The sequence below is a fragment of the Chrysochloris asiatica genome, unplaced genomic scaffold, assembly GCF_000296735.1.
Source record: "Chrysochloris asiatica unplaced genomic scaffold, ChrAsi1.0 scaffold00083, whole genome shotgun sequence".
Classification (NCBI taxonomy): domain Eukaryota; kingdom Metazoa; phylum Chordata; class Mammalia; order Afrosoricida; family Chrysochloridae; genus Chrysochloris; species Chrysochloris asiatica.
This window is the reverse complement of record NW_006408601.1, coordinates 8630399-8641427: the sequence shown is the minus strand read 5'-3', so window position 1 is coordinate 8641427 and position 11029 is coordinate 8630399.

Sequence of the window (11029 nt, the reverse complement as noted above, 5' to 3'; positions counted from 1 at the left end):
ACTAATCAAACAATATTCTGCAATCCCACTTTTTCATGGATTGCTAGTCTTTGAAAATTTGTACACAGATACTCTATTACCTATTTCTTTATCTTGTAACAGTTTTATTGAGAGGTCATTCACATACCATAAAATTCACAGATCACATATTAAAAAAAACACACAAAACTTTTGTTGTTAATTGAGTGAAGGTTTATAGAGCAGACCATCAGCTTTACATTCAATAGATAATATACTTCATTTCAGTTCAGTGATTACAGTGCCTACTATGTAATATCAATTATTCCTCTTCCTCCCTGTGATTCTTATTTCCATTCTACCTTCTTTCCCAACCCTTCTCAATTTTGTCTGTAAATAAATGCTGCCCCTTTGATCTTGATTGTTGAACCATTCTATGGTGTGCATACCTCCACTAGTGTTGTGGTCCCCTCTGTATACCTATCTGTGCTTGGCTGAAAATTGAGCCACGAGGGTGAGTTCAGTTCCAGATCTGAAGGGTGAGCAAGGGCCATAATCTCGGGTTCCTCCAGTCTCTTTCTGACCAGTAGGTTTAGCATACTATAATGTTAATGTATGTTTGTTCTACATTTTCTCCCACTCTATCCAGGACCTTCTAATGTAATTCCTTTCAGAAGAGTTGGTAATGGTAGCCGGGAACCATCTAAATCTTCTGGTTCTAGGGTCATGGAGACTGATGTTCATGAGATTATGTGTTTTCTTTCTTTCGTTAATGAATTAATTTAGGCTGAACAAACAAATATATTCTCTCACTGGAAGAAGCTGGAAGACTAGAGGAAGGTTTGACTGTAGGAGAATGTTTTCTTTCTCTCTTTTTCTCTGTTGACTCTTTCAACATCTGTGGACCTGGCATCCCTTGAAGATCTCCATGTGTCTTGAGTCTAGGATGTTCTCAGCACAGGAACTCTGGGTGTAACTGATGTGCTCCACTCCTGGCTCTTTCTTCTTAATGGTAATACGTTACTCTGGCCTGGTTGTCTCCCCCACCCCCCAAACTTCTTATTGTGAATCGAGTGAAGGTTTACAAAGCAGATCATCATTTTTACACTCAATAAACAATATACTTAACCATACACTTTGCTTCACTACATAGTTACAATCCCTTCTAAGTACCTACAGTTAATAGCATTTACCTCTATTTACTTTAATGATTGCATTCACCGCTATGTCTCCTGCTACCTTATCTTCCCTCTGCTAACCTCCTTCTTGTTGTATATTGACTGCCCTATCACACATGTTAACATGTGTCTACTTTCTAGTTTGTAGATAATTTCCCCTCGCCGCCCCCCCAGCCTCCTATCCCTACCCATGTAACCATCATAAATTGTTTCTTTTATCAAGAAAACTTCTTTTTAAAACTTTTTACACCATTGGTCTCACACAATATTTGTCCTTTTGTGATTGACTAATTTCACTCAGTATAATGTCTTCCAGGTTTATTCCTGTTGTGAGGTGTTTCACATATTCATCATTATTTTAACAAATGTTTTATAGTATTCCACTGTGTGAAAGTACCAAAGGTTGTTTAATGATTCTTTTGTTGATGGGCATTTTGGCTGTCTCCATCTTTTTGATATGTCTCTTGTAGACAGTGTATTGAAGGATTCTGTCTCTTGACTGGTACATTTAATCCATTTACATTCATGGTAATTATCAATTTGTTGTTGCTGTTGTTATGTGCCGTCGAGTCGGTTCCAACTCATAGCAACCCTGTACAGGGGTTCCAAGGCTGTAAATCTTTATGGGAGCAGAAAGCTTCATCTTTCTCCTATGGAACAACTGGTAGTTTCGAACTGCTGCCCGTGAGATTAGCAGCCCGATTTGTAACCACTACACATTAATTGTTGTCATTTTTCTGTGTGTGTGTATTTTTTTGTGGTGCTCCTGTATTCTTTGTTCTACATAATTTTTCTATGCTGAGTTCATTTTGTTTGTGATTTTTCTTTTCATTTTCATTTCTGTTGTGTTAATGTTTACTAAGTCTGTCTGATTTTCCTCTTTTAATTTTGATGTGCAGGTAGATATATTATTTTTCTTTGAGGTTACCCTGTAATATATTAGTTTTTTCCCCTGCTCAAAACAGTCTGGTTTATCATGAAATCTACTTAACTTCCTTGGCATTTGGAAGTTTTGTATCAACATTATTCCATCTTTTTGCTTTGTAGTTGACTACTTTAAACATTGATATTTCTGGCTCCCTATTTTCAGTTTTGTAGGTTTGTTTTACTTGAAATACTTCTGGGTGGTGTTACCATGAGTGGTAATCTCAGGTTGCTGTCCGCTGTTGTTGGTTCTCAGTCCAAAGAATATCCTTTAGCATTTTTTGCAAAGTTGGTCAGGTCATTGAAAATTTCTGTTTATCAGGAAATGTCCTAATTTAGCTGTTGTATTTGAGGGACTGCTTTACTGGGTATATGATTCTTGGTTGGCAGTTTTTTTCTTTCAGAGTTTGGTACATGTCATCTCATTGCCTTCTCGCCTGCATGGTTTCTGCTGAGAAATCAGAGCTTAGTCTTATTGGTATTCCTTTGTAATTACCTTTTTACTTTTCCTGAGTTGCTCTCAGGATTCTAACCTTGTCTTTGATTTTGGAAAGTTTGATTACAGTATGTCTTGATGATTTTCTTTTGGGATCTGTCCTGTTTGGGGCTCATTCAGCTTCTTGTATGCTTATCTTCTCATCTTTTATGGTATTAGGGACCTTTTCTTCCAACCACTCTTTGACACTTCTCTGTGCTTGTCTTTTCCTGTCTGGAATTCCGATTGTTTGTCTTGTAAGCTGTGCCTCTTCATGGTGTCCCACATAACTCTTAGACTTTCTTCAGATTTTTTCTTATATATATTTTTTTATTGTTCTCCTAGCATACTAGTATTGAGAGATTTATCTTCAAGCTCACTAATCTGGGCTTCCATTGCTTCACATCTACTCCTTTGTCCTTTCAATGTATTGCCCATTTCTGAGATCTTAGTACTAATCTTCTGGATTTCTAATTGCAGGTTTTATATTGTTTCAAAATTTGCATTTATTTTGTCTGTTTGTTATTGTAGAGTTTTCCTGAATTCTTCTAAATTTTAAAAATTTTGTTCTCTTTCCTTTCCTTGATCTTTTTATCAATCCTTTGAAGGTACCTAATTATCATTATTTTGAATTATTTTTCAGTTAACTCCATTACCTTTTCTTCCTCAGAAATGCTTCCTGATTCTGCATCTTGGTTACTTGTTTGAGCCATTCTTTCTTGTTTCTTCATATGAGCTAAAATTGTCTGTTATCTCTGGGGCATTGTGAGGTTGTTGTAGTAGTAAAAACAAATAGTGCACTTGTTGGATCTGGAGTGGGGAGGTCTCTGGGGGGTTCCTGCAATTCAAGGAGTTCATAAGGTGCTTGTGGAAAGGATGTGACAGCAATAGTTCCTGGTCCTAGATAGAATTCCTATTGGCCTCAGTGTTATCTACATTCAGGGCACTCAATCTGGAAGTAGCTCCTGGGGGTCCTTGATGGAGCTGGTTTCAGTGTCTGTTAGGACCACAGGTAAGCTTGGGGGCAGGGTGATTGGTTAAATGCTGATCTGGTGGCTTTGAGAGTTTTGTAGGTCTGAAGCCAAGCCCATCTGAATCTAGGCACCAAAGTGGCACACCAAAGTGCCACAGCCAGCCCCCACCTTTTGCTAGCATGGCTCCCAACCACAAGGCACCAAATTACCAGAGATCAGGGTCTGTGCTGCGGCACATGAAGGTGGGAGCTGACTACACTTCTCACCAGGAACATGGGAAAAAGAAGAAACTGCACCATTCCAGTGCTGGTGTTGGTGGTGTGCCGTGGCATCGCAGTGCTCGCGAATCTGCTCCGTCAAGCCTCCCTCCACTGCCAAAGCTGCTCACAAATGGTTGAGCCAAGTCTGACCAGCCCTTCACCGGTCAGTCTCCCTCTCTCACCACCCCTGCTCAGCCTCTCCTCCCAGCAAGCACTCCATCCACCTCTCTAACCTTTCTCCTGAAGTTAGAGGTGCCAGAATTTTCATCTGTTTCAATTTTGCCTCTCATATCTTTGTTGTTAGAGGGTTTGTGTAGTGCCCCTGCCTAATCTGCCATGTTGCTGGAAGTCCTAGATTACACAGTTTTTAGAGTGAAGTTGTTTGACCTAATGGATAGACCTAGTCCCTGTCTGATTCTATTTCCCTCAATCTTTCTTGAGGAAAATTACTTTTATGATCACTTAGAATACTTTAATGGGTATTATGGAGCTGACCAATATTGGTACCCGAGATCCCCTTCTTTCAAAAGTATCTGATAATTAGGTCTGACTCGATCACATTTATATGCCTAGATTTAATAAGAAATCAGCTGTCTCTGTTGCTAGCATGAGCAGAAGTATACAAGCCCTTGCACATGAAACATACCCAGTGAAGAACAAGTAGTCGAATTTAACACATTGTGTCTTGTGAGAAAATACGAGTCATTACGGCTGGAAAGGTTGATTGTGCATAATCCTTAAATCCAGGCTAGAATTTGGAATGTTATTTTGTAAGCTCTAGGGAGTCACTTTCCATGTGACCATCCTTGAAACTCTTTCCTTTCTGTGGCACTGTATATATAATACTAGCTTTGTTAATTATTTGTTCTAATCACGGAACTAAAGAAAATTTGATGCAAGGCCCTGTACTCAGGCATGAAGACTCGGACTATAGTGGGATTGTCCTTAGGTTATCAGTGTTGTCAGAAGTTCAAACTAAGGCAGATGAGAGCAGCAAAAAGTTTATGTTGGAAAAATAGTGCTGAGTACTTCATTGCCAAGATATAAAGGTGAGACTATGAATAGGACCTCTGGTAGTGTAGTGGTTACAAATCGGGCTGCAAACCACAAGGTCAGCAGTTTGAAACTATCGAGTGCTCCACGGGATAAAGATGAGGCTTTCTGCTCCCGTAAAGATTTACAGCCTTGGAAACCCTGTTCAGAACCACTATGGGTCGGAACCAACTCGACGGCACACAACAATAACAATAAATGGGAAGGCAAGTTATGAGTATAGAAAGTGGGGAAAAGGAGAAATAGAATGACAAAAGGTTGAGGACTGAGGTTGTAAATAACATGAGTATTTTAAGGACTGGTTATTATGTGGTTTCGTGGAGCTCTGGTAGTGTAGTGGTTACAAATCGGGTTGCCAAACTTAAGGTCAGCAGTTCGAAACTACCAGCTGTTCCGCGGGAGAAAGATGAGGCTTTCTGCTCCCGTCAAGATTTACAGCCTCAGAAACCCTGTACAGGGTCTCTATGAGTCGGTTCCGACTCCACGGCACATAACCACCAACCACCATTATGTGGTTTCAGCTGTCACAGGGAGCTGTCCTGACATCATAAAGTTGGGTCAAGCTGGAAGCTCACAGACATGTTTGTGTGTCTTTGCTCCTTCCCTCCTCCCCCTGCCCAGTAAACAAGAACTGACCCTTTACTTTCTTTGCCATCTCTCCATGGGCAATACCATTGATACCCATGACTTCATTTCTTATTTCAGTGACCTTATAGTTACGATTCAAACCCTCATATTTTTCTTGAAATTTTGCCTCGTAAGTCCAGCCACTTGCTGGATACCTCCATCTAGGTACCCAACAAATTAGGCCAGTATTGCACAACTTCTAGTGGCATCGTTCACATAAAACAAAATAGGATGTCACAATGTGACAGTCCTGTAAATGATCTTAAACTCAACAGGTCCAGCAGGAACTCAGTCACTTGATATTATATTTGGTCAGCTTCCTTTCCCAGTCATCTCATTTCTATTAATGGTATGTTAAGAGTCATATTTTTGGTCAGTTTTCCAAGTCTAGTCAGGTACTTAAAAAATTGTACTTAATTTTTTTCATATTATTTGTCAAATTATATATATTTTATTTGAACAAACCACTAGTTCTCTTAATCCCTTTCAGACCTCAAAAGAAATTATATTTTATGTTACCCAAGGAAATAGAACTGTGAAAGGTAATTCATACAATTTTTGATTTTTGTGTTACTTATAATTTTAATAACAGATCAACTGTTTGTATGTGTTTGACAGTAAATAGATCTAAGTCCGCTCATCTCAAATCATTTGAAATAGTTAGTCAATTTGATAACAAAGAAGCCTGTTATAAGTTAACCATAATAGAGGTTGTTATTAAGCACCATCAAGTCGGTTCTGACTCATAGTGACTCCGTACAGGGTTTCCAAGAAGTGACTAGTGAGTTTGAACCACTGACCTGTGGTTCAAACTGACCTTGTGGTTCAGCGATTTAATCCACAGCACCACACCAGGTGGGTTCTAACAAATTATGCATGCTGCATCTTGCTGGTTATTTTCATACAAGTTAAAATCATGGTGAAGAATCACAGTGACTGAATTTTTACATAATAGTATTTAAAATTACTCTATGACTGAAGCACACTAAAATAAATGTTAAAGGTACAGCCCTTGTGATTCACAACTTCAGAATAATGAAATGCATAATGATTCAGTTCTTTCTTCTAACCTCTGGATTTGGAATATTTGGTGAATTTTGAGTCTTAGAATTTTCATGCATTTAAAATATGTCTTCAAATCTTTCAGGAATATGTTAATAATTACTCAAGAATGGAAATGCAATTGAACTAAAATCTTGGTTCTGAATTCTTAATCAGTGAATCATTACTCAAAGATACAAATAGTGTCTTCCTGGTTTTTTTGAAGAAAGGTTCAAAAGCTGGTCATCAGAATGCTGACATTTCTTTCTCTCTCTCTCTCTTTTAAATTATTTTCTGGTGGTGAGGAGGTAGGAGTATGGAGTTGGGGTTAGAACTGTGACTAGGTCTAGGCTAAGCCTAGAACTTCATTTAGTGCTTGTAGTGTTTCCCCTGAACTCTCCTTCCTTGATTTCATCTGTGATGTTTTCACAATCTGTTGAATGTATACATATATTATTTTTAAAAATTCCTTATCAAGTAGTTCTGATACTATTTCTGACATATTTTCTGTCTCTATTTTAGTCACTTGTTTGAGGCACTCTGTCTTGTTTCTTTGTGAAATTGTCTGTTTTCTCTGAGACATTGTGGTGTTGTTATATTTATATTCAATTGATGATTAAATATAAATGGTGGTGTGTTCTCAGGCACTCACCATCTGTCTCCTGGTGGATGTGATAGAGACTGGAAGTGTGAACGAATAGTTCAGGGTGGGTCCATGTGCCTGCAGACATGGGGCTAGTCAGAGCCCAACCCCAGGCAGAGTAGAGGTTATGTAGGAAGAGGGTGTTAGAAATCCCCTGGTTGATGAAGGTGGACTCTGGCCATTTCCTTCCTCCCTTTCCCTTCCCACCAGCAGAGTGTGGCAAGCAAGGGAGAACTGTACTCCCTCATCACCAACTTCAAACCATCTTCTATGGCTTGAGGCCACTGTATCACCAGCCACCTGCAAAAGCTGAAGATGACCATACCACTCCGGGTCAGCCAGCAAATCACCTGCTTGTATTTTTTGTCACTGCTTCTATTCAGTTTCCTCTTCCAACTGGCACTTCGTCCTTTCTGTCCTATCATCTGAAGTTCCAGGATCACCAATTGTGTTTCACTTGGTCTCCCATGTCCTTGTTGCAGAAGGTCTGTTCAGCATGTCTGCCTACTCCTACCATCTTCAGAGTACCTACGTTTCTTAATCTGAATATTTTGTTATTAGGATTTACACAAATAGGAAAATAACACGCTGAAATGTACAGAATTATTGTTATTTTTAAAGTTGGTTCTCAAAGTAAAACAGACAACAGAGTTCTCTAGAGGAACATATACTAGAATTCATGTGTTAATTTCTAGGAAGTGTATAAAAATACTGAAGTTTATTTAAGTCTGGTCTTTGTTTTACTCTGTAATATATATTTACAATTTGCAAGTTTACTATTCAATTGGATGATAAATGGACATAAAATTCACATTTTCATTAAGTATTTTTTTGTGTGAAACATTGTTATGTTAAAAACTGATTTAAATTTATAATAGCCATTGTTTTCAATTTAAGACACCCACCACATTCTTATATCTCTTAAAGAGACTATGGAAATGAGACAGACTAGAAGCCAAACACACCTGGAATCTAGAAATCACTACTTGGAGTTCTTGGTAAAGTCTGAGTCTCATGTTGCTTATCTGTAAAATGAGTTGTCTATTTCACTGAGTTGTTTGGGGGAGATTACAGAGTGCTCTGAGAGGGCTTGTAAAAAGAAACTTCCAAATATAAATTTTATTGATATTCTAGAAAATTCTATTACATGGCTATACCATAATTGAACCAATTTATTTTTTAATTTTCAGATTGTTTCTAAGTTTTCCTATTAAATATAATTCCATAATATCCACTTGTAGTTTCTTTGCTCACAGCTTTTTGTGTGTGTGTATGTGTGTGATAAATTAAAAGAATGAAGTATGGGTGAAAGTATGAGGGACTTAAAAAAATTCATAGGAAAATAGAATTAAAAGATAATGGAATTTCCCACAAACTTTTTGAAGCCCCCTCACATATCTATACAGGACAAACACTGGACTGCAAACCACAAGACTGGCGGTTCAACTCACCAGCTGGTCTTTGGAAACCCTATTCATGGTTGCTATGAGTTGGAAACCATTCAATGGCTCTTAACGACTATATATATGTATATATTCCGTTTCAGTTAAGGATCTAATGCAGGTAAGTGAAAATATGAATATATTCTTGAAGACTCTAACTGAAACGGATTAACACAGTAGCTTCAACAATGGACTCAAACCTAGTGAAGATTGGGAGGATGGTATAGGACTGGGCAGTGTTTCAGTCTGTTGTACACAATAGGATTGCTATGAGTCAGAACCAACTTGATGACAATTAACAACAGTAACAGCAATAACAACCCATGCATACATATAAGGGTAAGTCAAATAGTATTGCTACTAGGTTTCCAGTTCATCCATGCCAGGGTTTATTTATGTTTGTTCATGTTGACATGTCTCTGGGATCAATGGATGATAGCTACAATTCTCTCAGTAATACAATCATCTTAGTCTCGTTAGGGTACTTTAAAAAGGGGGGAAGCTAGTGGGTAAAAAATAATTGAGGTCAGGGCTAATATAAAATTTTTATAAAATATTACTCAAGTTGGACATTTTCCCAAATCACTGAAGCTTTGCAACAAGTTTATGGGAACACTGCCCCATACAAAACAACAGTTTTTAGATGAATCAAGCATTTTAAGAAAGGGTGAGAAGACTTCAAAGATTAATTCAAGTCAGAGAGGTCAGCTCAGAAGGTTATGCTGTTGTTAGGTGGTGTTGAGTTGGTTCTGACTCATAGTGACCTGATGAACAATAGAATGAAACACTTCCTGGTCCTGCACCACCCTCACAATTGCCATATTTGAACCCACTGTTGCATCTACTCTGCCAATCCATGTTGTTAAGGGTCTTCCATTTTTTTCACAATGTTCTACTTGTGGAGTCCTAGTATGGTACTGTATGATAAGCACTGGTCTGCTAACCACAATGTTGGTGGTTCAAACCCAGCAGCCGCTCTTGGGAAATACTATACAGAGTCACTATGACCCTGTATACTTTACCAAGCATGATGTGCTTTTCTAGGGAGTGGTCTCTCTGGAAAACATGTTCAAAGTACATGATGAGACAAAGTCCAAGGTAGCATTCTGGCTGTACTTCTTTCAAAATAGATTTGTTTATTCATCTGTAAGTCCATGGTACTTTCAATATTTTTCGCCAACAACATAATCTAAATGCATCCGTTCTTTGGTCTTCCTTATTCATTTGTCTAGTTTCATATGCATACAAGGAGATGGAAAACACTATGGCTTGGGTCAGACATACCTACACCCATGTATTCAAAGTGACATCTTTGCTTTTTAACATTTTGTTGTTGTTATTAAGTGCAATCAAGTTGGTACTTGTTCAAAGCTGCCCTAGGCACAACAGAATGAAACACTGCCTGGTCCTATGCCAACCTCACAATCGGTGGTTATGTTTGAGCCTACTGCTGCTGCCACTGTGCCAATACATCTCATTGGGGGTCTTCCACTTTAAAGAGGTTGATTTCTTGATTGCTGCTTCCATTTGCATTGTTGACAGTGGATCCAAGTAAGATAAAATCCTTGACAAAGAGTTATGGTGATTGTTTTGTGGGGGGGATTCCAAAGGGTGTAATCTTGAGATTTTCTTGATGAACACAGGACAGTCATGGGGGCTTAACAGTAGAAATTTTAAAGAAAACTGAACGCTGCATTGATGAGAAAAGGTCAGGAAAGCTGCAGGAGTAATTCCCCCCTCCCCATCACAATAGATCTGATCATTGCTACAGGGTAGCAAGGATTGTCCCTCACTACAGCCCTAATCCATTATCTTTTAATTGCATCTTTCCACAAACTTTTTAAAGACCCATTATATATATTAAGGAGTCCTGATGTGGCCCTGTAGGATAAGCACTGGACTTCTAACCACAAGGTTGAGGGTTCAAATCCACCATCCACTCTTCAGAAACCCTAAACAGGGTCGTTATGGGTTGGGACCCACTAGAGGGCAATTGACATCAACAATAACAATGTTAAGTGCTGCTAACTCAGTTTTGTGATACTTGTTGTTAGGTGCCATTGAGTCAGTACCGACTCATAGTGATCTTATTAACAGCAGAACGAAACACTGCCCGATCCTGGGCCAAACTCACTACTGTTGCCACGCTTGAGTCCAATTATGCTGCCACTTGGCCAATCCATCTCGTTGGAGGTCTTCCTCTTTTTCTCTGACCCTCCAACTTACCAAACATGATATCCTTCTCCAGCGACTGCTCCCTCCTGACAATACGTCCAAAGTATGAGAGATGAAGATGAGGAGCACTCTGGCTGCACTTCTTCCAAAACGGGTCTGTTAGTTCTTTTGGCAGCCCATGACACTTTCAATATTCTTCTCCAACACCATAACTCAAAAGCATCAATTCTTCTATGGTCTTCCTTATTCACTGTCCAGCTTTCGCATGCATATGAGGTT